General features: G+C 41.7%; 1 protein-coding gene across 2 annotated transcripts in view; it reads right to left on the reverse strand.

Moving 5' to 3' along the window:
* OTUD7A (OTU deubiquitinase 7A) overlaps positions 1-24,752 on the reverse strand; it is a 1,097,633-nt gene that overhangs the window by 467,522 nt on the left and 605,359 nt on the right. The window lies entirely within an intron of this gene.

Here is a 24,752-nt window from a genome sequence, read left to right on the forward strand (position 1 = left end):
GAGATACATTTATCAAAAGTGATAGTTATTAGAAGTGAAGTTTTAAAACATGAACTTTGTCACATTTAGGAATAGGGTTCTGACACAGTGCAAAAGGCAGGTCAGTATCTTGTGTACCCAGTATGTGGCCTATATTCTTCTTACACTTTGAGCAACATAGTGGTGGGCGAGTCAACAAATTAACAAGGATAGCAGAGTCCAGCCAAGGGTAGGCTCATACAACAAACAGTATGTCAGAATGGGATAAGGTGTCTTTAACCCCTCCGCAGCCAAGGACGTAACGGTTACGTCCTTGGCTGCAGAGCTGAGGCGCCAAGGACATAACCGTTATGTCCTTGGACTGGCTCATGAGCCTCTCCTCGGCGCCCCCAGGGCAGGGAGGGAAGGGGAATCGCTTACCCCTCCACCCCCCGACCGCCCCATGGCGTCTGATGACATTCGCTGACCTCATCAGAGGCCTACCCCTCAGCGTGGATCAGAGGAGAAATGAAAAAGCATTTCTCCTCCGATCACGTGGAGGGGGCGAGAGAGGCATGAAAGGAGAGGAAAGGCCTTTCATATCTCTCTCAGCATTTCTGCTGCCCGATCGCAATGCGCAATGCGATTGGGCAGCAGAAATGCCTACTAAACACCAGGGAGTTTTGTTGGTGTAATTGATTAAGGGGAGCAGCCCCTTGGGCAAAGGTTGCTCCCCAGAGGGGCAAAGTATTTTTAGGCCATTTCTGCTCCCCCTATTATAATCAGGTCAATCTTCCCCCAGGGGGGACAGAAACCCCTAGACACCAGAGATATTTTTGTTTTGTTTACTTTATTTTTTTATATGGGGAGCCCAAGGGGGGCAGAAACCACTAGACACCATGGATTTTTATTTTTTTGTGCTAATTTCACGCAAGGGGAGTGATCCTTTAGGCAAGGGTCGCTCCCCTGGGGTGCAAATTTATTTTCGGCCATTTCTGCTCCCGTTGGGGGCAGATCGGCATATTTCTATTAGGACAGGGGCAGAAACCACTTAGGCACCAGGGATTGGTGTGTGTGTTTTGTTTGGAGGGCAGCTCCTTGGGCAAGGGTCGCTCCCCAAGGGGGAACATTACTGTTGGCCATATCTGCCCCCCTTGGGCGCAGATCAGCCTATTTTTGGAAGGCCCATCTGCCCCAAGGGGGTCAGAAAGCCCACCAGAGAAGATTTGTTTTTCAAAATAAGAGAGTGGGGGTATGGCCATACTCCCACCCCAAATAAATGGGGCCAAAGTTGTTCTGCCCACCAGTGGGCAGATGGGGCAATTACCCCTAATCCACACCCCTGGGGGGCAGAAAGTCTACTAGATGCCAGGGAACATTAAAAAAAAAAATTATCTGGTGGTGGCTACCAACCAGGATGGGCATGGTTATGCCCCCACCCCAACTGAAGGGGGTAACAGTCTTTCTGGCTCTCCCCCCACACACTAAAACATCATATCCTATAGCAAGCAAGAGGAGATTTGATTATTTTGGGTTTTGGTTTTACATTTGGGCCTTGAGAGCTTGGTTAACTCTCAAAATCATCCCATTTGGAATGGTGAGGGCTGCACTTTTTGGACTTTGGGACACTGCCATGCAGAAAAATCCACAAGACCTAGACACGTCTGAAAACTAAACATCTGGGTGAGTCCAGGGTGGTGTGCTTCACATGCACCCCGCACCATTTTCTTGCCCACAATGCCCCACATTTTTTCCACATTTTTTGATTGAACCTTCTGGAATTTGCAGGAATAGACACAATTCCTACCACCCAGCATTGTCTCATCTTTACCAAAAACAATTCTGCCCTACTTGTCAGCCTAAAGATGTTTTTTTTTCAAACTGCCCTTTTCGACCCGCTTTGGTTCCCTCTCAATTTCGTCATGTTTTTGGCTCTTCCCTGGCATAGGCACTTGGCCCACCTACACAAGTGAGGTATCATTTTTACCGGGAGACTGAGGGGAACGTTGGGTGGTATAAAAATTGTCCCGGTGGGGTGATCTCACACAGAAAGGTGGAAAAATAAATATTTTTTAGCTAAATTTGAGGTTTACTGAGGACTCTGTGTAAGAAAACACTGGGGGATCCATGCAAGTCACACCTCTCTGGACTCCCTCGGGTGTCTAGTTTTCAGAAATATCTGGGTTTGGTAAGTTTTGCTGAGCCCAGGACCAAAAACGCAGGTGCCCCCCCTCCGCAAAAACAGGTAGTTTTGTATTGGATAATTTTGATGTGTCCAGATAGTGTTTTGAGCATTAACTTTCGCAGGCACTAGGCTTACCCACACAAGTGAGATACAATTTTTATCGGGAGACATGGGGGAACGCTGGGTGGAAGGAATTTGTGGCTCCTCACATTCCAGAACTTCCTGTATCCAAAATGTGAGGAAAAGGTGTTTTTTTGGCCACATTTTGAGGTTTGCAAAGGATTCTGGGTAACAGAACCCGGTGAGAGCCCCACTAGTCACCCCATCCTGGATTCCCCTAGGTGTCTAATTTTCAGAAATGCACAGGTTTGGTAGGTTTCCCTAGGTGCCGGCTGAGCTAGAGGCCAAAATCCACAGCTTGGTACTTTGCAAAAAACAGCTGTTTTCTTTAGGAAAATGTGTTGTGTCCACATTGTGTTTTGGGGCATTTCGTGTTGTGAGCACTAGGCCTACCTACACAAGTGAGGTACCCTTTTTATTGGGAGACTTGGGGGAACACTGGGTAAAAGGAAAGTTGTGGCTCCCTTCGGATTCTAGAACTTTCTATCACCGAAATGTGAGGAAAAGGTGTTTTTTTGGTCAAAGTTTGAGGTTTGCAAAGGATTCTGTGTAACAGAACCTGGTGAGAGCCCCACAAGTCACCCCATCTTGGATTCCCCTAGGTGTCTAGTTTAAAAAAATGCACAGGTTTGGTAGGTTACCTTAGGTGCCGGCAGAGCTGGAGGACAAAAGCCACAGCTAGGCACTTTCCAAAAACAGCTATGCTTTCTTTGGGAAAATGTGATGTGTCCACGTTGTGTTTTGGGGCATTACCTGTCGCAGGCGCTAGGCCTACCCACACAAGTGAGGTACCACTTTTATCGGGAGACCTGGGGGAATGTTGGGTGGAAGGAAATGTGTGGCTCCTCTCAGATTCCATAACCTTCTGTCACCAAAATGTGAGGAAAGGGTGTTTTTTGGCCAAAGTTTGAGGTTTGCAAAGGATTCTGGGTAATAGAACCCAGTGAGAGCCCCACAAGTCACCCCATCCTGGTTTCCCCTAGATGTCTAGTTTTCAAAAATGCACAGGTTTGGTAGGTTTCCTTAGTTGCCGGCTGAGCCAGAGGCCAAAATCCACAGCTAGGGACTTTGCAAAAAATATGTCTGATTTCAATGTAAAAATGTGATGTGTCCATGTTGCGTTACCTGTCGCGAGCATCAGGCCAACCCATGTAAGTGAGGTAACATTTTTATTGGGAGACTTGGGGTAATACAGAATAGCAAAACAAGTGTTATTGCCCCTGGTCTGTCTCTAAATTTTTTCCAAATGTAAGACAGTGTGTAAAAAAGACGTCTATCTGAGAAATGCCCTGTAATTCACATGTCAGTATGGGCACCCTGGAATTCAGAGATGTGCAAATAACCACAGCTTCGCAACACCTTATCTTGTGCCCATTTAGGAAATACAAAGGTTTACTTGATACCTATTTTTCACTCTTTATATTTCAGCAAATGAATTGCTGTATACCCGGTATAGAATGAAAACCCATTGCAAGGTGCAGCTCATTTATTGGCTGTGTACCTAGGGTTCTTGATGAACCTACAAGCCCTATGTATCCCCGCAACCAGAAGAGTCAAGCAGAGATAACGGTATATTGCTTTAAAAAATCTGACATTGCAGGGAAAAGTTACAGAGTAAAACGTGGAGTAAAATGGCTGTTTTTTTCAGCTCAATTTCAATATTTATTTATGTCAGCTGTTATTTTCTATAGGAAAACCTTGTAGGATCTACATAAATTACCTCTTGCTGAATTCAGAATTTTGTCGATTTTTCAGAAATGTTTAGCTTTCTGGGATCCAGCATTGGTTACATACCCATTTCTGTCACTAGCTGGAAAGAGGCTGAAAGCATAAAACATAGTAAAAATGGGATTTGTCCCAGTAAAGTGCCAGAATTGTGTTGAAAAATGGGGTTGTCTGATTCAAGTCTGCCTGGTCCTGAAAGATGGGAAGATGGTGATTTTAGCACCACAAACCCTTTGTTGATGCCATTTTCAGGGAAAAAACCACAAGCCTTCTTCTGCATCCCTTTTGTTAAATTAGTTTAAAAAAAAAACTAAATTGTTGCTGTACTTTGGCTAATTTCTTGGTCTCCTTCAGGGGAACCCATAAAGTCTGGGTACCCCTACAATTCCTAGGATGTTGGAAAAAAAGGATGCAAATTTGGCCTGGGTAGCTTATGTGTACAAAAAGTTATGAGGGCCTAAGCACGAACTGCCCAAAACAGCCAAAAAAATGCTTGGCACCTGAGGGGAAAAGGCCTGAGAGGGGTTAAACTTCAATAAAGTGTACTTCTTTAACACATGGAAGCTTTCCACCTTAGTCAGGGTCACTGGAATTATGCAGCAGGAGAGGATCAAATTATGTGGCAGGGTGTGGCAAAATGCAGCACATTTATGATAGTATTACTTAATTATTTAGTCATTTTTTAAACTTATTAACACTGTCTGTAGTTGAACCTCTTTTGTACCAGTTAAACACCCAAATATAGCAATAGGCTACAGACAGAATGTCTTCCACTATGCAGTAAAATGTGTCCCAGCGGTTTTAATAACTTTTAAACAGTTTGAGCTGGAAACAGTCTTTTTTGTTAAAAACTGCAAATTATGCGGCAGATGATGGATTATGTAGCAAATGCAGCAAATCTACACTTATGCGTAGTTTGCTGCTGCCACACAAGTTGCAGAACTCCAGTGGCCCTGATCTTAGTGCATCAGATTGGTTTAACAGTATTTATTAGAAGTGAATTATTAAACATGCACTGAGAGACCTTCTGCCTCGCCCTGATGACAATGCTATTAGCACACTAGGAGACAAGTCATTTGTCATGTGTACCTTATGCATGGACTAGATTCTTATTATAAATAGAGCAACATTTTAGGGTATCAATTTAAGGGGCTTTTGTACAAAGCACACCCTGAATGGACATATTCGAAAGTGTTCTTCTATGTTATAGTGAACAAAAAGGAGGTTTGGTGAAATAAAATATTTACCTTTGATCACACTATTAGGTAAATCAGGGAAGCTGTATTGATCCCAGATTTTCCAGTTTCACACTGCAATCTGACTACTAGATCCGTATCTTTGACATCAAAAGTTAATATTTTGTTCGTCATTTTTGGAAGATGAGATTAGAGAGTATAGGACAAGCAGAATTCACATTTTATTTTTGCCATTTTTACACAGCACACAGCTTGAACCTTCCCAAGGAGATAAGCGTTCTTCAGAACAGAAATCGCCTGATAAAAACGTTTTTTTCCCAGCACAGTGAACTTGTCAGAGATTTGAACCCTGTTTCCCAGGTGGAATGGTAGGCAGCTATAGCTATGAGGCCACATTGTCCTGCAAACGTTCGGCTCATTTTGTGCTTGAGGGCCCAAGAGGACCTCGAGCTGAGCCACAGCTAGGCACCTGGATCAAGCTTTCAGTGGCTCACCCACTTCTACAGCAACCTTATAGGCTATTAAATCAAACAAAGCAGGATTATGTACAGCACACATCCTGGACTCACATAGTTGAACGTGCTGTCATATATAATTATGAAGAAAAAGGAGGCTCAATGAAATAAAATATTTGCACAGAATCACACAATTTGGTGGAATAGGGAAGCTGAGATTGAGACCAGGATTTCTAGATCCACACTGTGCAGTTCAGCCACAAATTGGATGTATCTTCCTCTTGCCTGCTTTCCAGTAGAGTACTGCTTTGTGGCAGACACCACATAAAGGCCTCATTTTGGGCACCAGGGTCCAAGAGGACATAGAGCTGAACCAAACCAAGTCATCAAGCTTGAAACTGATTTGAGCTTTCAGTGGCTTATCCACTTCTGCCTCAGATCACAAAGTATTAGCCTACCACAGGCTGCTGAGGGGAGTCAGACTGTATAAGTATGCGGTTCAGCTCAGAGAATTCAAAAGCCCACAGAGAAGAGGTTTCTTATGTGATGGAAAGAAAGCACAGAGATGCACTTTCCATGATGCACATGGTCCACGTACCAGTAACACACAAAGAAGCTGTGGAGGATAGGGAGGCTGGGGAACACACAGTAAAGCAAGCCACACCGAAGCCTAGCCACCTTCGCACCACTCCGGCTCTACCGTTGGGTTACGGTTCTAGCACAGTGACCACGCTCACCTTAAATCACTCGATGAGTGTAGCGCACAATGGGTCGACTGGCTTATGTTTGAGCCTCCTTTATATCTCTCTTGTATCCTCAAGCCCTGGCTCAGTGCAATATGCAGGGGACTACTTAATTGCTCTTTTATAGATCAGACAATCATTTGCAAAGTTTTGTAGGGTTTGCAGGGTTGTCCTTAGATAAATAATAAGTAAAGGAGATAGCCCCCCCCCAAGGCAGGACAGAGCAGGAAAAAGGGTCCCAAACCAAAAAGTAGCCAGAATGTAGCCAAACAACCTTTTGGCTGGTGCACCAGAAGGAAGGACTAGGCACAAATATGTAAAAGCAGGTGGAAACACTTAGATGCAATTGCAAAACAGCAAGGGCCACCCAGACTTTCTCAAAACTTCCAGGCACAGATGTGCTTCACAAGCAAATCTTATACACTAGCAGGGAGTGTGGGCCTTCACTGTGGCTTACCAGTGGTGTTAGTCGTGCTGGCCAGGGGTGCTCAACTGCTAGGTTGCTGAGCTATTGTCGCAGTAGGCCTGAGGCTTCCCAATAGTGCCCAATAGTAGTCTGGTGGCCGCACACTGCTCCCTGGGGTTTAGCGAGCAGTGACTCAATGGTTCAGCCGACCACCGATGGGCTGCTTTGGATGAGGCAATATCCTTGCATGGAGCTGTGCTGCCCTGGAAAAGAGATGGATCACTTCTGCTAGAGTAACATATGAGCTGGCAGAGCACCTTCAGGCCCACTTCCATGGATCCAGGGCAAGTGTGGCACCACTTGTTAGGGTAGATCTCACAGACAGCAGATTCCAGTTGATGGGTTCAAGGTTTTTGGAGCCTTCTGTCACTGTGGTTGTAATCAGAAGCTAGTCAACTAGCCCATAGAGTCACTATGGGGTCCTGGGTACAATAGATGTAGGTCCTGTCCTTCTCACCCAAGCAAGAGAGCAGCGAGTCAGCAAAGCATGGCAGCAGTCCTCCAGAATATCAGCCAGAAGAGTGACAGTCCTTTCAAAAGCCCAGCAGTTCTTCTTCCTGGTAGAGTCCACAGTTCAAGAAGAGTACTGAAGAGTTGGTATCTGAGGTTCAATATTTATACAAGGTGTCTCATTTGAAGTGGGAGAAGGTTCTAGAGGTTTAACTTTGAAGTGCACAGGTTCTCTGCCCTGGCTCCAGACTAAGTACGGGGGTTTGCAGCTCTTTATGTGGAGGGAGGACATAGCCTATTCAAGTGTAAGTAGAGCTGTGCCCAGCTTTGCCCTCCCATCCTTCCAGTGATGGCCCATCCAGGCAACCTAAACTCTCTATCTTGTGTGGCTGTCTAGGAGGATTACACAAACCCCAATTGGCAACTATACCCAGTCACGTGACCCAGAGACAGGTTGCAGGAACTAACTAACTAAGGCAGGAAAATGCCAACAACTTTCTAAAAGTGGCATTTTCAAAATTGTTATTTAAAATCTGACTTTACTAGAGAAATACTTTTTCATCACAATTCTAAAGACACCAAAGATGACCTGAATACCTGTTCCCAATTGGAAGACACAGCTTATTAAATGTAATTAGGTACTCCAATGTTATTTAATGAGATGAGTAGGCCTTGCAGTAGTAATAGACAAATTTGAGACTTTTTTCACTACCAGGATATGCAAAACTAAAAAGTAAATGTCCCACATGTTAATTATACTGCACCCTGCCCCCCTAGGGGTGAATTATAGGTACTAAGAAGGAAGGCTTTGGCTATCCAAGGCCTTCCCTAAGGGTGAATTATAGGTACTAAAAAGGAAGCCTTTGGCCTGCCTAAAGGTTTTTTGCCAGCTCAACATAGTAGTTTTAAAACTGCAAACACAAGTTGCTGAAACATGTTTACAGGGCTACGTAAGTGGGTGGTACAATGAGTGGTGTAGGCTCACTAGTAGCATTTACATGCCCTGGTCATAAGTAGAGCCACTTTCCTAGGAACTTACACATAAATTAAAGATGCCAATTGGTTATAAGCCGATTCTACCATGTTTTAAGAGATAGCACAAGCACTTAAGCACTGGTTAGCAGTGGTAAATTGTGCATAGTCCTAAGGCCAGCAAAAACAAATACAGCATAACAGGAGGGTGGAGGCAGAAAAATCCTAAATCCTAATAACCTTGCAGAAAAGGACCAAGTCCGACAATATACATATAGTGGGTTTGGGTCAGCCTCAGACCCTTGATCTTGATTAGTTTGCTTTCTTGTACTTCTCATTGCATTGCTTCTATACTTTGTTCTGCATCTAGAGCATGTCTTTTTTACTGTGTTCAGGTTGGATAACCTGTGTTCTCACACTGCTTGCATGCTACGTATTACTTTTTTCATTTTCTTTTAACACTCACTGGGAGCAAATGTTGTCTTTCTCACCCCCACATATGCTGCTTTCACTCTCTAACATTGCCACATGCTGAATATTGCTCCCTCCTCCCCAGCTCATCTCCTTCATCCCACATCCTTCCATGGCTTTTATATGTTTTTATTGATATTTTTCTCTTCTTCAAACCCACCTCTCGTTCCATCATTTCTCTTCCCACATTGAGTTCTCCTCTCACCCTCTCCTCCATTGCTACTGTCAAATCCTGCCACAGTGCTTGTCTCCTTTTTATAGAAACAAAAATATTTTTTTCTGGACACAGAAGCTGCAGTTTGCTGCTGGACCGCACTTTTTTCCAAAAGTGCCCTTGTTTGCCTTTACTTTTATTTACAATTTCACTATCAGTGGCCAGTATTTGTTCATGCTGTAGTGATGCATGCAAGTCTCTATGTCATCAGGCTGGGCCACCATAGCATAATGCCACCCGCTGCATGTCCTGGTAAGTGAGATCTGTGTTTTTTGCAGAATCCCAACATCATCTTTTTTGCTGCTGCTGACATCATCTTTTTTGCTGCTGCTGAAATTAATTAGCATGTGTCATGCCCTCTAACAAAAAGACACTGCAGAAATTTGAGAAAGCAAACTGAAAACAGCAGCAAAGCAAAGACAACAAACCAAAAAAAAGAGAACTGTTGGAAGATTGTCATACACTTCTAAAAAGAAACACAATCAACTGACATCTGACATATCTAACACATAGGTGTCAACAGGCCCATGCCATTAGGATAACCTCCAGCCAATGAGGCAGACTATGGCCCTCATTATGAGTTTGGCGGGCGGCAGAGGCCACCCGCCAAACTAATTTCTCCATCAGGCTGCCTGTGGGGCCTAAACACTGCCGGCCCTAATAAGAGTTCACTGCTGTGAACAGGGCCTTAACATTGACACCAATGTGGCGGTGCTCTGGGTGCAGCAGCACCCGTCGCACATTCCACTGCCTAGTGCATGGGCAGTGCACTGCCCATGTTCATGGACACCCTCATTCCGCCAGCACCGCCATGGAAAGGCTGGCGGTATGGGGACTCACAATCCCCCAGGGAAGCGCTGCTTGCAGCGCTGGCCTGGCAGATTACAACTGCTGGGACCACCAGGCTGCAGGTTGGCGGCAGCCTGGCGGTGTCAGCGGTCAGACTTCCCTGTCTGCGGTGGTCCGACTGCCATCGCGAGTGTGGTGGTCTTGAGACCGCCACACTCATAATGAGGGCCTGTGTCTCTAAGCACAGAGGAGGCTTAGCGGTCATCTACCGGGATGATTATGAGATGCTTTGTGAGCCGACAAAAATAACTGACAGCAAGGAACTCATTTTTAAGTGTAAACCTACAAGTAACTTACCCTTTAACAGACTCCTGATATATATACCCCCAGGACCGAAAGAAAATGTTTTAGTATCCCTAAGGGAGTTTATTGAATCCTGTATGCAATATCCTAGCTTTACCATCCTAGGAAATTTTCATCACCATTTGGAAGACCTTAGTAATAAAGAGACTGAACAACTCATTGACAGCGCAGTGACTCCTAGCCAGCTTCTATGAAAGAATGAATGAATGAATACAGCATTTGTAAAGCGCTACTGTCACTCCCAAAATGAGAAGCCTGGTGTTGTGCTGTAAAAAGCCAAAATAATTAAATAATGCTGGGGCTATCCAAAAATGAAGAGCTATCGAATAAGTGTGTGACACAGTGAGTCAAGTGCTGAGAAGATTGAAGTCTTCAAATGTTTTCTGAAAAAGGGGTTCAGAATAAGTGAGTCTCAGATGGATAGGGAGATGATGTCAGACTTTTGTTCTTAAAACAACAAAAGATTTGCCACCTTTGGTCTTAGATTTAAAGGAGGGAGGTTTTAGCAGGTTGGCAGATAAAGAACTCAGCGTACAAGAAGTGGTGTAGTGAGTAAATCTACATACTATATAACTTGGACCTACTGCCCTTTTCGCGCTTAAAGTGAACAGGAGAATTTTAAACAAGATCCACTTATGCACTGGGAGCCAGTATAGGGCTTTAAGGGCTGTTGAAGCCAATGAGTGTCATGGCAGTTTCAGCACAAGCCTGACGGACGTGTGTTGTACCACCTGCAATTTCTGGATCCCTTATTTCGTGGCACCTGCATATAGGCTGTTGTAGTAGTCCAATCTGGACATTATTAATGCAAATGCCACTGTCTTTCTTGTTGAAAGAGGGAGGTAATCAAAAAAGCTTTTCTGTGATTTCATCAAGTTGAAACACGTCCTTGCCACTGTAAAGGCTTGTGGGCGAAAAGATAAAGAGGCATCAAAGTTTACATCAAGGGTTTTAATACCTAAACTGTATTAGGTGGTGAGGGTACAGAATTAGGCCACCATAGCGTGGGTCAAAGGAGTTGGCCTTAAACAGCTGCATGATCTCTGTCTTATTGCTCTTACATTTTAAGTGGTTGGTTTGCATCCACTGGATAACATCAGTTAAACAATGTTTAAAGTTCAGCACAGAGCCAGTAGATCCTCTATCCAGGGCCGGCCAAGATGAGCTGGGTATCACCAGCAAAAGATGTTGTTTCAATTCCAAAAGAGAAGAATATTGCAAAATGGGCATACATATGTTAAATAGTGCAGGGCTAAGTGAAAAGCCCTTCAGTACTCCTAAAGTGACCATTTTTTCGGGGGGTAAAAAAGGTCCTAATGCAACTGTTTGCCTGCAGTCTGCAAAGAATGATTTTTTTTAGGTCAAGGCAAGATGGGATATGCCACAGTTTTTTATACTTTGCAGCTGGATATCATGCAAAATGGAATCAAGTGCAGCTGATAGGTCTAATGATATCAGCACTGCATTCTTACCAACATCTAGAGTGAACTTTAATTTATCTGCAACTTCCAAAAATGTCATTAATTGGCCACTTGCCAATTTTTCAATAACTTTACCAAAGGCAATAAGTGAAGAAATGAGCCAAAGGTTTGTGAGAATTGAAGAGTTTGCTAGCTGCTTTTCTGGAGTGGTTTGATGACTGCAAGTTTCCAAATTATTTGGGACTTCTGCAGAAGCCAATAAGGTTTTCTCGTTGATCACTTTGATTCCGAGTCTCTACAATTGTTTTGATGGATAGGGTGTGGGGAGGGATAAGAAGGAGATCTCAATTTACAAGACAAGATTGCTTGTAGGGACTAGGCTAAGCTGATTCTTTGAAAAGCTTGTAAGGAGGCTGTTGTCTCTATGTGAAAAGGTAGCTATTTAAAAAAAAAAAAAAAGCAGACACAGTGTATGGAGAATCGGACAACAGCTTCAGCTTAAATCCTGCATCAAAAGATAAACCATTAGCTTGCAGTTATATGGAGTTCAACGAGTTCCCCGACCTTACTAAAGAAGTAGTGCTAGAATTAATTGCATGCACCAAATCAGGAGCTTCTCAAGACCCCTGCCCCCCCAAAATTCTCCATGATACAGCAGAAACAGCTGCAGCCCCTCTTACTACTTTATTGAATTGCATCATTATTTTTGGTCAGTTTCCTTCTGAATGGAAAAATGCTTCCATTCTTCCTCTGCCGAAAAAAAACATTCCTCAATTCCAATGAGAAAAAAAGTTACTGCCCGATTTCCCGCCTGGAAATGTCAGCAAACTTTTTTGAAAAACATCTTAACATCGCCCTATCAGACTATTTAAATAAGAATGAGATCCTTGATGAGGCCCAAAACTGTTTAAGAACAAATCACAATACAGAATTGGCTCTAATAGTGACCACTGAGAAGATAAGATCGATTATAGACAAAGATGGGAAGATCCTTCAGGATCTGTCCACAGCTTTCAACACCGTGAGTCACTTTGTCCTCATTGATTATCTAGCCAAGATAAGGATTCATGGATGGAACTGCATTGGAATTACTTCAGTCCTTTCTCACGAATAGAGATCCTTGAGCCCCTTGCTTTTAAACATATACGCCGCTCCCCTGGCTAAACTGATTTGTACTATTGCCTATACCAATGACAGGGAAATTATAGTGTCCATTCCAATAAACGTCCAGCTAGATGAAACAAAACAGTCTTAAATTAAATTCTGAAAAACTGGAGGTTCTTCTCTTTTATAAAGATACCTCATTTTAGAATCCATCATTGTAGCCCCAGTCTTTGGGCCTCTTCCAACCCCGGTCCCAAAAGCTAGGAACCTGGGGATGATCTTTGTTACAAATCTGACATTTAGAGATCAAATCAACAAAGTTATCTCATCCTGTTTTTTTTCTTTTTAAGAACCCTGACAAAAATTCTTCCCTTCATTCCCTTTGACCTTCAGAAGTCAGTTGTCATTGAAATGGTATAGTCCAGGTTGGATTACTGTAATGCCCTGTAGCAGGGCATTCACCAACGTTCTTTATATAAATTCAAACTACTTTAGAATGCGTCTGCTCGTCTCCTGAAGAGAATACCTAAATTTCAATCAGTCTTAGAGGAGCTTCACTGGCTCCTTGTTAAGAAACAAGTGGCCTTTAAATCACTCTATATGGCATATAATTCTCTTCATGGACTAGGACCAGAGTACTTGAGGGAGAATTCATATGGTATACACCAAGTAGACCGCTACGCTCTGCAGTATCTAAAACAGTCATAGTTCCCAAATGGAATAGGACATCTTGGGGTGGTAGGAGTTTTGTATGTTCCACTTGTAAGCTTTAGAATCAACTTCCTGGGCTTCTGAAAAATCAGCAGGACATGACCAGTTTCAGGAAAAAACTCAAAATATGAAGCTGGGGACCTAATCTGTTAATATTATTAACATTTCTTTGCAGTCACGGACCCCAAGAGGAGGTTTTGAAGACCCCCGGGGTCCCCGGACCACAGGTTAGGAACCACTGCTATAATGTAACAGCAGTGGGAAACAAAAGTGTGTTACTTGAAGTAATTGAGTGGGCTATGAAGCAGAATATTAAAATACGTGGTCATTATTATGGCAACATAACCACATTTTAAAGACAAATGTGTTATGTTTCCTTCTAATGTTTGAATTTAAACATATGTGCCTTGTGAGAATTTAACAATACAAATCAACTGGACAGATATAGTAAACTTGGCAGCAAGTTCTGAGATGTGACAACTTGGTGGAAGTGTCTGAATCAAGGCATTAGCAACATTTAGAGATTCATCAATGCTGAGAGTGCTTTGTGACAAAACTGTTATTTTTAATTTAAAAATTGTGTACGCTCTTTCCAAGCTAAGTGCAATCATTTTTCTAAAACAGACTTGCAACTAAGAAAGCTTCAGGAATATGTCAGTCTGCCCCATACCACCTATGAATCATTCTGACAGGCACTCTGCCTGTTTTCTCAAAACCAACAAAAATACCAGATCTATACTAGATGTTGTTCAGTTTGCACACCATGAGCAGTGGCACACTAGGAAACAACCTGCAACATAAATATGGGGTTTCATGTCCCCCTGGTAATTAAAAAAAAAACAAATGAATCAACATCTTCACAGCAATAAAATATTCTAGCTTCAGCCTTCGGAGCACAATCTCAGTATAATACTCAGCATAACTGTACAATGTTTTCAGTATGTTTGCCGAGACTCACTGGGGGGGTTGAAAGTTGATTTTTTGTAGGTCACAAAGTTTTGGTCTATGTTTAAGTAATATTTTAAATAATTAGTCCTATTTTTGCACCAGTACAAATGTACTGAACAATGTCCCAAAGATGAGTTTTAAAACAGACCCTTGGAAATATTCACAAGCAAGACTCCTGGTGAAACTTCCATTATATGTTTCTGCAGTTTTTTTTCACAAAACGGTTTCAACACAACAATATCACTTGCATGTGACTCTCACACATACTTTGAGAAATATGGATGTAGTCTAAAAGCCGTAGCTGCTGACTTTGGGTCTGGGGAACAAGGTTCAGCTCAACAGCCTTTGATTCTGGGCAAATCATCTAATTGCCTAGGCTTATAATAAAGTGAATCTGACCTGGTGTAATGTAATCAGGTGCTCAAGTAAAGCGCTCCAAAGCCCTTGGTAAGTGTTCGATCTGTTTGAAACAGTCTAGAATGATATTTTGAAAGAAACCTTGGTTGAGCATTGTCTCCTTGTTGCGTAATTGTACTCATGAAAAAATACGACCACATAACAAATACATCTATGATAAATTCGCCCACAGTAAGCCACTGTATTGCTATATATTACAGTCCTCCAAGGTTCCTACTTGGCATATTCTGTTGTCCTTGTTTCTCTAAACTACCGATAAATGAATAAGGCAAAAGTCTTTGCTTGCTGTCATGGTTATCTCCACTCACACTTAATATCTGCCACTAGTCCTAAGATTCTATTCACAGTGCTGACTTCCTTTCAAATGAAACTCTTTTTAGGTCTTGCTTATAGAGAGCTTTAACTGTTTGTTGGCTAATAAACCTCTTGCAGTCAATGTTGACTTCTAGTGGGATTTGTGTCCACCCTCTTGCACCTGATTCAGTTGCTTCCTTGTCTCTTGCAGTTTCCTGCACCTCATTCAATGTTTTTTTCAGTATTCTTGTATTTGTCCCGCCCAAGGACCATTTCGATCTCACCGTGTTTTGATTTGATGACTTTCAGTACTAAGGACAGATCTTGAATTGGAGTGTATGGGACAATATTTTCTCTCTCTTTTTCTATTTTTTCTCTCTGTGCTTCTTTTCCATCCCTCGTTTTCCTTATTAAAAAACATCAGGTCCTTCAACACCTGCTTGCCTCCAGGTCCCCAACACCCTGAGCAGATCTGCTGCTGTATGAATAGGCAGTCATCTTAAATTCTCCTTTTTTACCCATTCCAAGATGGTCGCCTGTGCATGCACATGTGCACACAAGTGCAACTACAATCTCTGAAAATGTATTAAAAGTTGGCAGCCAAGCATGCATGCATGGCAACAATCTTTGAATTAATTTTCTTAAAGCAAACAAGAACCCATTCAAAGATGGCTGCCGTGAATATGGGCCATCATGTTAGCCATCTTCAAAAGAGTTTTCATTTGCTTGAAGAAAAATCATTCCAGCTGACTGCAGCATCTGTGTGTTCATTCATGTTGGCCATCTGAGTTAAAAACAAACCTTGGCAAAGTCAGTTTGTTTCATAGGTGAATTTGCCTTTGCAAATGCTGGACTTTGTTGTACTGAATGTAAGGTGCAGGACTGCATTTCATTAAATAAATGGACCTGCATTTGTTTGTATTTTTTCAACTATTTTATTTGAAATATCTACTAAGCAGAAGGTATTAATGTGACAAGCAAGACTCCTGGTGAACCTTCCATTATATGTTTCTGCAGTTTTTTTTCACAAAACTGTTTCAACACAACAATATCACTTGCATGTGACTCTCACACATACTTTGAGAAATATGGATGTAGTCTAAAAGCCGTAGCTGCTGACTTTGGGTCTGGGGAACAATGTTCAGCTCAACAGCCTTTGATTCTGGGCAAATCATCTAATTGCCTAGGCTTATAATAAAGTGAATCTGACCTGGTGTAATGTAATCAGGTTCTCAAGTAAAGCGCTCCAAAGCCCTTGGTCAGTGTTCGATCTGTATGAAACAGTCTAAAATGATATTTTGAAAGAAACCTTAGTTGAGCATTGTCTCCTTGTTGCGTAATTGTACTCATGAAAAAATACGACCACATAACAAATACATCTAAGATCAATTAGCCCACAGTAAGCCACTGTATTGCTATATATTACAGTCATCCAAGGTTCCTACTTGGCATATTCTGTTGTCCTTGTTTCTCTAAACTACCGATAAATGAATAAGGCAAAAGTCTTTGCTTGCTGTCATGGTTATCTCCACTCACACTTAATATCTGCCACTGGTCCTAAGATTCTATTCACAGTGCTGACTTCCTTTCAAATGAAACTCTTTTTAGGTCTTGCTTATAAGAGAGCTTTAACTGTTTGTTGGCTAATAAACCTCTTGCAGTCAATGTTGGCTTCTAGTGGGATTTGTGTCCACCCTCTTGCACCTGATTCAGTTGCTTCCTTGTCTCTTGCAGTTTCCTGCACCTCATTCAATGTTTTTTTCAGTATTCTTGTATTTGTCCCGCCCAAGGACCATTTCGATCTCACCGTGTTTTGATTTGATGACTTTCAGTACTAAGGACAGATCTTGAATTGCAGTGTATGGGACAATATTTTCTCTCTCTGTTTCTATTTTTTCTCTCTGTGCTTCTTTTCCATCCCTCGTTTTCCTTATTAAAAAACATCAGGTCCTTCAACACCTGCTTGCCTCCAGGTCCCCAACACCCTGAGCAGATCTGCTGCTGTATGAATAGGCAGTCATCTTAAATTCTTCTTTTTTACCCATTCCAAGATGGTCGCCTGTGCATGCACATGTGCACACAAGTGCAACTACAATCTCTGAAAATGTATTAAAAGTTGGCAGCCAAGCATGCATGCATGGCAACAATCTTTGAATTAATTTTCTTAAAGCAAACAAGAACCCATTCAAAGATGGCTGCCGTGAATATGGGCCATCATGTTAGCCACCTTCAAAAGAGTTTTCATTTGCTTGAAGAAAAATCATTCCAAGCTGACTGCAGCAACTGTGTGTTCATTCATGTTGGCCATCTGAGTTAAAAACAAACCTTGGCAAAGTCAGTTTGTTTCACAGGTGAATTTGCCTTTGCAAATGCTGGACTTTGTTGTACTGAATGCAAGGTGCAGGACTGCATTTCATTAAATAAATGGACCTGCATTTGTTTGTATTTTTTCAACTATTTTATTTGAAATATCTACTAAGCAGAAGGTATTAATGTGACATTAATCACTGATCTGCCATTTTTCCTGTAAATACGATGCATGATGGGCTGTCTTGATGAAGAAGCAAGTGCCACTGTCTGCCTCAGCTAAATGTTTTCCACATTCTATAAAAATGAATGATAACCAACTGGTCATTTTATGACTCCATTAGGTTGTCATCAAACCAAACAAAAACCGGACCCATGTTTCTGATCATTCATGATGCTGTCCAAGGAATTAAATCCTACTTTTGCTTACTCACCAATATATGTGCATGTTCCAGTTTGAGCTGAACAATCTATCTTTTGTGTATGTTCATGCAGCAGCTGTAGGAGTAACCAGTGGTGTCCACATTTACTTGTTGTATCCTGCTATGATTTCCACATTTTTGTCCAATGTTTACCTCTCCCTATTCTATGCCAGTTTATTCATATGTTATTCATACAGGTGTGCCGGAGGAGCTTCCTTCTTGGTTTAATGTGTGGAGATAACATTGTTATTGAACCAAACCGGGATTCATTTAGTATACAACCCTGCACAGCTAAGATCCTTATTGGTACACTTATTTCATCGATATACTAAATGACTAGTATTGTCATTATGGTTAGCATGGCATTTGGTGTAAATCATAATTTAAGCCCTTCCCAGGATTACTTAAATTTAAGATTAGTGTGTATATATAATGAAGCCACTGCAAGATGGTGACCAGATATTAAAGTAATGAACACTTGATTGTTCTTAAGTTTGAGGTTAATCAAGCAGGTATTTATAGGAACACGTCAACCATGGTGCATACACCACTGACAAATGAGAGAGGTCACTTGAACCTGCTATGTTAGCTAGGTTAACAACTTAGTTAAGAGATGTACCTTTTTGGGAAAGGGATTTCAAGCCATAGACTATCTAATTAGATAGTCATACTAAAGTGGGAAAACTGAAATCTAACAGTTGAAGGTTTTCCTTCATGTAACACATTGTCTCGCTTTATGAATAGGACGAGGGTCTGGTTTACAGCACTGAATAAGGAAGAGTGATTTTTTTTAAAGAGAAGTAATTGTTGTTGATTTCCATTAATAGAACAATATTCCATATCAGAATGTATTTTTAAGAAATAGTCAAGTTGGAGGTGAACTATGAAGGTTACTTAAGTAGTGTACAATAGAAATAATTGACTACAACTTGTTAATGTATAAGAACAATTATCGCTTATATCAATTGATATTATTAGAAGTCAATTTAATTAACTCAAGATGCATATTACTATGCTTATTTGAGAAAATGCATTGTTCCGATTGACTTTCAGCAACTGCGCACAACCCCTTGACAAAGAGTATCCCCCCCAAAATGCATTGGGCAGTACTGAAATAGATGTTTTGGATAGATAATATTCTTAAGCAAAATATGAAAATAAATTACAATTTTTGAACATGTTAAAGAACATTTGCTTTACAAATGTCATAAAATTATTAATCAATGGAATGCATACGTCAATAAGGTTTTATCATTCTGCCTCTGCCTCCACCAACATCCCCTTTCACATTAATATTTACATATTAGAACTCTGTGCCTTGTGGCCCTGCTATTCAGTTCCACACTGCATGTTCTCTGGCATAAAAGGGTATTCAATATTGGTTTCACCCAATTGATCTATTTAACATTCCTGAAAAGCCAAGGTAGATGGTGAAGAAATTGCACCAGTGGTATGAAAGTCAGATGTAATCTGTGGGGTGCAGTGAACATTTACACCACGTGCATGCATACTAAAAATGCATGACTGCCAGGAGCACCACTGTGCCTTTGCTGAACTGAAGTTTAAAGGTTCTGCAGCAACACATGGCAAGGAACTATGGGGGTCATTAAGAGTCTGACGGCCACTTGACCACCAGACTTAAAGTGGCGGTCGGACTGCAACCAATGCGGCGGTCTGAGCGCCACATTATTACCACAGCGGTCGTGCCACGGTTGGACCGCCAGCACCACCAGGATCAGAGATCCCGGTGGTCTGGTGGTTGCGGCTGTCCTAATCCGCCAGGGCAGATCCAGAAGCAGTGCTGCCCTGGGGATTACAACCTCATTCTCCACCAGTGATTTCATGGCAGTAACACCGCCATGAAAAGGCTGGGGGAGAACCAGTGCAGGGGGCCCCAGGACCAGCACTTGGCATGGGCAGTGCATGTGTCCCCCTGGCCAGCACCCTCGCAATGTTCACTGTCTGCAAAGCAAAGCAGATAGTGAACATTGCAAGGGTGCTCGTTCACCCAGCATCGTACAGCATTGCTGCCGCCTCGATTAAAAGCCAGTGACAGTGCTGTAGGCTGTTTCCCGCTAGGCCTTCGGGCGGAAACTCAGGTTTCCACCTGCTGACCTAGCGGGAAACTCTTAATGGACCCGGCGGGGAGGTAGCCACTATGGCAGCAACCTCCCCATCAGACGTTAGGCAAACAGCCTGAACCTTCCATTGAACTCATAATGATACTCTATGTCTCTGCCATGTTAGAAAGCCTATTTTTATATAATGATAAGGCACAACTAAAGCCACAAGGCATGGTGACTAAATATACAAATGTGGCAGGGTGTCATATAAAAATGTGTCACATTATGCCATTGTGCCTAAATGTTTTTTCACTTTGTAGGTTTTGTAACTTTGCTCATTTTAACCTTGCCTCTTTTCTGCCTTTCCTTATTTTCTTGACTCCCCTTCCCCATTTTCTTTGACGTCATGGTTTGGTCCTCCTGACTAGAGTGGAATGTTAGAGAATGTTGACAATTGGTGATGTGAAAACATTTCTATGGGTCACTTCTGAGCAATGTGTTCCTGAGGTACTTCAATGGTGAAATAAAGAAGTTTTACTTCAATTAATATTTCATTGTCTACTTCACAATAGGTTCAGCTACATTTTCCATGAGACTGTCCTGTGTGTCATTAAAATATAGATTTTCCAGCTTTGCTTTGGAAACTGCTATAGAAATAATTCAAAGATATTGTCTCCTTGATCTTCAGAATTGGAGTTAATATACAAATCAGATTTTTGATGACTTTATAAAATGTACTTAAGCCTACCTGCCCTAAAACCAGCTTAAACCAGTTGTGCCAATTGTGATCCCTTTAGGCCAGGATTACACATCTTTGGCTGAAAGTGTTAACAATTCTCTATCAGTAGGCAATAGCCTGCCTTGGGGTCCAGGAAAAAAGAGGGTGGATTAACTACTTGCCACTTAGCAGGGATTATATCAAGCTTCTCCAATGATGAGCCTATGAGCACTGTAACTCTCTAGCTACCTGTAAGTAGCTCTCATGTGTGTAGCCCAGTGACGTAAATTAGAAATGTTTGCTTGGTTGAATTATTATAGGAATAGCAAATTGAAAAGTGTGCATTTGAAACAAAAATGTGTGTATTTTCAGAATTCATAGGCTGATGTTTGGAGAAAAATGGTTTTCAAAATATATTTAAAGCTGATATGTAAGTGATAAAAATCAAACAGTGTTAAGGAGTTTAATATTAACTTGGTGCTAGAGGGATTGCAGTTATGGCAGTTATTTATTACCCATGTAGAGGCATTCCACAATGACAAAGCATTTTTTACATAACTACTGGTAACCATGCCTAATGCACGGAGGTAATCACTGCTAGTAATCTTGCATCTGGTTGCCACTAACATAACCTTGTCTGATGTGGTTATTATGACAGCTCTAATAATATCAGTAGTTTACTAGGATTTTCATTGATGATGAGTAGCTCTTATTACATTAATGTTTGGAGGTGCTGAATTTGACAATTTGGAGTGGTGCAAGATGGCTAGCAAAGCAAAGTGCAGCCTTAACACTTCTCATTTTAACTTACTGATATCAAATGGATGGAACAGATCTGAAAGAGATCAGGTCTCATTCATTCCAGGGGCCCTACTGGACATTTTGACCACAACCCTAGCAATAGGAAGAACCAGTTCTTACCCTACCAGGTGGAAATGACAGCTCATTTAAAAAGGAAAGTGCTTAGCAAGCTAGATAGAGGCCTGCCTGGTAGAAGAAAAATCTGCCACCTTAAAACAGGGGCTCCTGCGTAATTATTCAGTAAGGCAAAGAGTAAGAGCTATAAAAGAAGGTGGGCATAGGGTGAAAAAGTAGCGAGGATTGGGAAGGGAAATTTCTTCAATCAATGGCTGGTGCACAAGATAGCACTGATTGGCACCACTAGTAAGTAATTTGCCAATTCTTTGCCCATTCCTGATTCCAAGAGGGCTCCAATGGTAACAGAGAACTTGACCATGCAGGAGCCCTGGCTGACAGAGAACTGGTGCCCGGAAGCCTGTGCTGAGGAACTGGGGTCTCTAGGGCTGACCAGAAACAATTTTGTTTGCAGTTAGATTTTTTTCCCCGTTTGGAAGGACAGTTGTTAGACATGACATCCTTGCCATGGTACTCCCCTAGACTTTTTGTTTTGGCCTTCACCCCACCCCATTGTTCCCTAATTTATTTTTGTTGGCATTAGCACTCTGTGCACTTTATCCCTGCTAACCAGTGGTAAATTGCTTGTGCTCTCTCCCTTAAACATTGTAAAATTGGTATTCACCCAATGGCTCATTTAAATGACTTATAAGTCCCTATTAAATGGTAATACATGTGTCCAGGGCCTGCAAATTAAATGCTATCAGTGGGCTGCAGCACTCCTATGCCACCCACAAAAGTAGCACTGTAAAACATGACTCATGCCTTCCACTGCAGCCTATAGTGCAGTTGTATATTGCCATTGTGACTTACCATTTCGACCTAGCAAAATAAAATATTTTCAATGCCTAAATCTTCCTTTTTAATACTTATAAGTCACCCCTAAAGTAGGCCCTACATGTTTATAGGGCATGGTATTTAAAAAGTAGGACGTGTGTATTTACGTTTTACATGTCCTGACAGTAGAAAACACCAACATTTGATTTTCACTGTAGAAGGGCTATCTCTCCCGTAGACTAATACTGGGTTACTATATTAAACTTAATAACTTCAGTTTGGAAACTGGGAGAGAAATGCTTCTTACACTCATTTGAATTGTAATTTAAAATCATTTTTAATGGTAAAGTCAGATTTTAAGTTATTATTATGAAAATGCTATTTATAGATAGTTGGCATTTTTCTGCCTAGACCAAATTTGCTTTTCTCCCAATGTCCAGGGTCACAAAATAGTGAATTACTTTTCTGTGGAGTGTTGTTTTTTCCCTTCAGACATGGGACAAAAAGAGATTTGAGGGTGGGGCAGTGTGTTTCTCTACTGAGCAGAGTGGCCTGTGGGGTCAAAGTAGAAGCCAGAGAGACTCTGCCCACTGCCTTCTGGACTTCTAAGGCTGACTGCCCTGACACTGACAAATGCAGCTGACACCTGGGCACTGCTCCTTTTCGTTGCCCTAGACAGTTTGAAAGTTTGGAGCTGGACCCAGGAAAGGGGGATGGTTAGACAAAGAGGACATCCCCACCCAAAGGCTGGCACTGAGTATGAAAATGGCACCCTCAGAACCTCTCATCAGAACACTCCTGGACCTGTGGGTGATTCAAAAGAAGGACTTCCCTGCTTTATGAAGGAGGAAGACTGGACCTGCATGCCTTGAACCTGCTCCTGGCCTCTGCTATAGTGATTCCCAAGAAGTGTCCCTTAGGTCCTACACAAGCAAATTGTTCTCCTTGTGCCTCAAAACTGAACTCCAGTTGAAAATCCAAAGGTTTGGGATATTTCCTGCCAGTCAGCAGGCTCCTCACATCATCAACGATCGCTGCATCAACATCTAATGTAAATTTATGAAGGTCACCTGCTCTTCACGCCAAACTGCAACCACCAGTGTCTCCCACCAATGCAGCACTACAGCGACAATCTGCTCCTCATACCAACGACAATCTAGCCATGGCCCCCACCAACTTGAATCTTCAGATGAGGCACCTCACATACACTTGGATTCAGAGAACGTGAACTCTTCACTGGGACAAACCTGGAGGTTGGCCTGAACTGGTGACTTTGGCCCAGGTCAGTGAGATCAGAAACCTGCAAGTGGTACTTTGTTGTTTTTGCACTATTTTCATCTAAAACATTACAAATTTATGACTGGATCTAATTACTGGATTTTTGTGGTGTTGGTGTCATAACATTTATTACATTTTACTCTATTTTTCTAAATTGGTTTGGGAGTTTCCATGTGTGGTGATTTCACTTTATTACAGTTAAGGTGCTGTAGAAATTCTTTACTTATTGCCTCTAAGGTAAGCCTGACTGTCATTTGCCAAACTGCCACAGGTTAAGCACAAGTTTATTTAGTGACTTTTGTGGTCCACCTTAACAAGGATTGTGGTTACTGCTTCAATGAGGCTCACACCCCCTGAACTAATAACCTAATTTCTTACACCCATTATAAGCTGCTTGGAGAGTAGTTTGTTGATCTTATCCAAAAAAACTCCACCCAGAATATCCTGGATCCAGTGAAGCCAAAACACTCCTATCATGGAGCACTGATAAATATTGTCATAATATTGTCCTTTAGTTATTGCACTTCATCTATATAATGTAGACAGCTGGTGTCTTTGTGCTTACTAAACCTCAATTTTCCTAAATTTGTTCATTATATTGTGTTGTTTTCTTGAGTTTAAAATTGTTGGTGCTGCTTGAAATAAACCAGTCTTTCTCTGGGCATTACCTGCTGTTAGCACCATTGCTACCAGAGGTAGAGCAGGAATTTACTAATAAATCTGTTTTGTTTAACCAGAATCCGTTTATTAGGCAGGTAGTGATCATGCCACCCACGTTAACTCAATATCTGACGAGTGCTAGGAATACTATTAGAAGTAATACTAAAGGAAAGCTTACTACTAGTAGTAGCAGAGCTATTACTAGTACCACTACTGCCCTACTAGCACTAGAACTACTTTCCTGCTAGGACTACAGTTACAAACTTGCTAACACTAGTGACAATGCAATACATTTCTACTGCTATTAGATGTTTTCTGCTAATAGTGTGAGTATTGGTAAAACTACTACTAGTAATGATAGCAGAAATATAATTGTTATAAGCAGTAGTAATATTAATTGTTTTATTAGTGGTACTATTAGAACTAGTGGTGAAAAAGTATTAACAATATTTGTTCTAACACTACTATAAAGAAAACTATTACTATTAGTTGAGGGGGTGTGAGTAATGTATAGTCTAATGCTGTAATAGGACACATCATAGTTGTAGAAGTAGCATTGGTAGTTGTGTACAGCATTAGTTTATGTAGGTTAGAGCAACAAATGTTTTAC

Source organism: Pleurodeles waltl, chromosome 3_1 (assembly GCF_031143425.1).
Source record: "Pleurodeles waltl isolate 20211129_DDA chromosome 3_1, aPleWal1.hap1.20221129, whole genome shotgun sequence".
NCBI classification, from domain to species: domain Eukaryota; kingdom Metazoa; phylum Chordata; class Amphibia; order Caudata; family Salamandridae; genus Pleurodeles; species Pleurodeles waltl.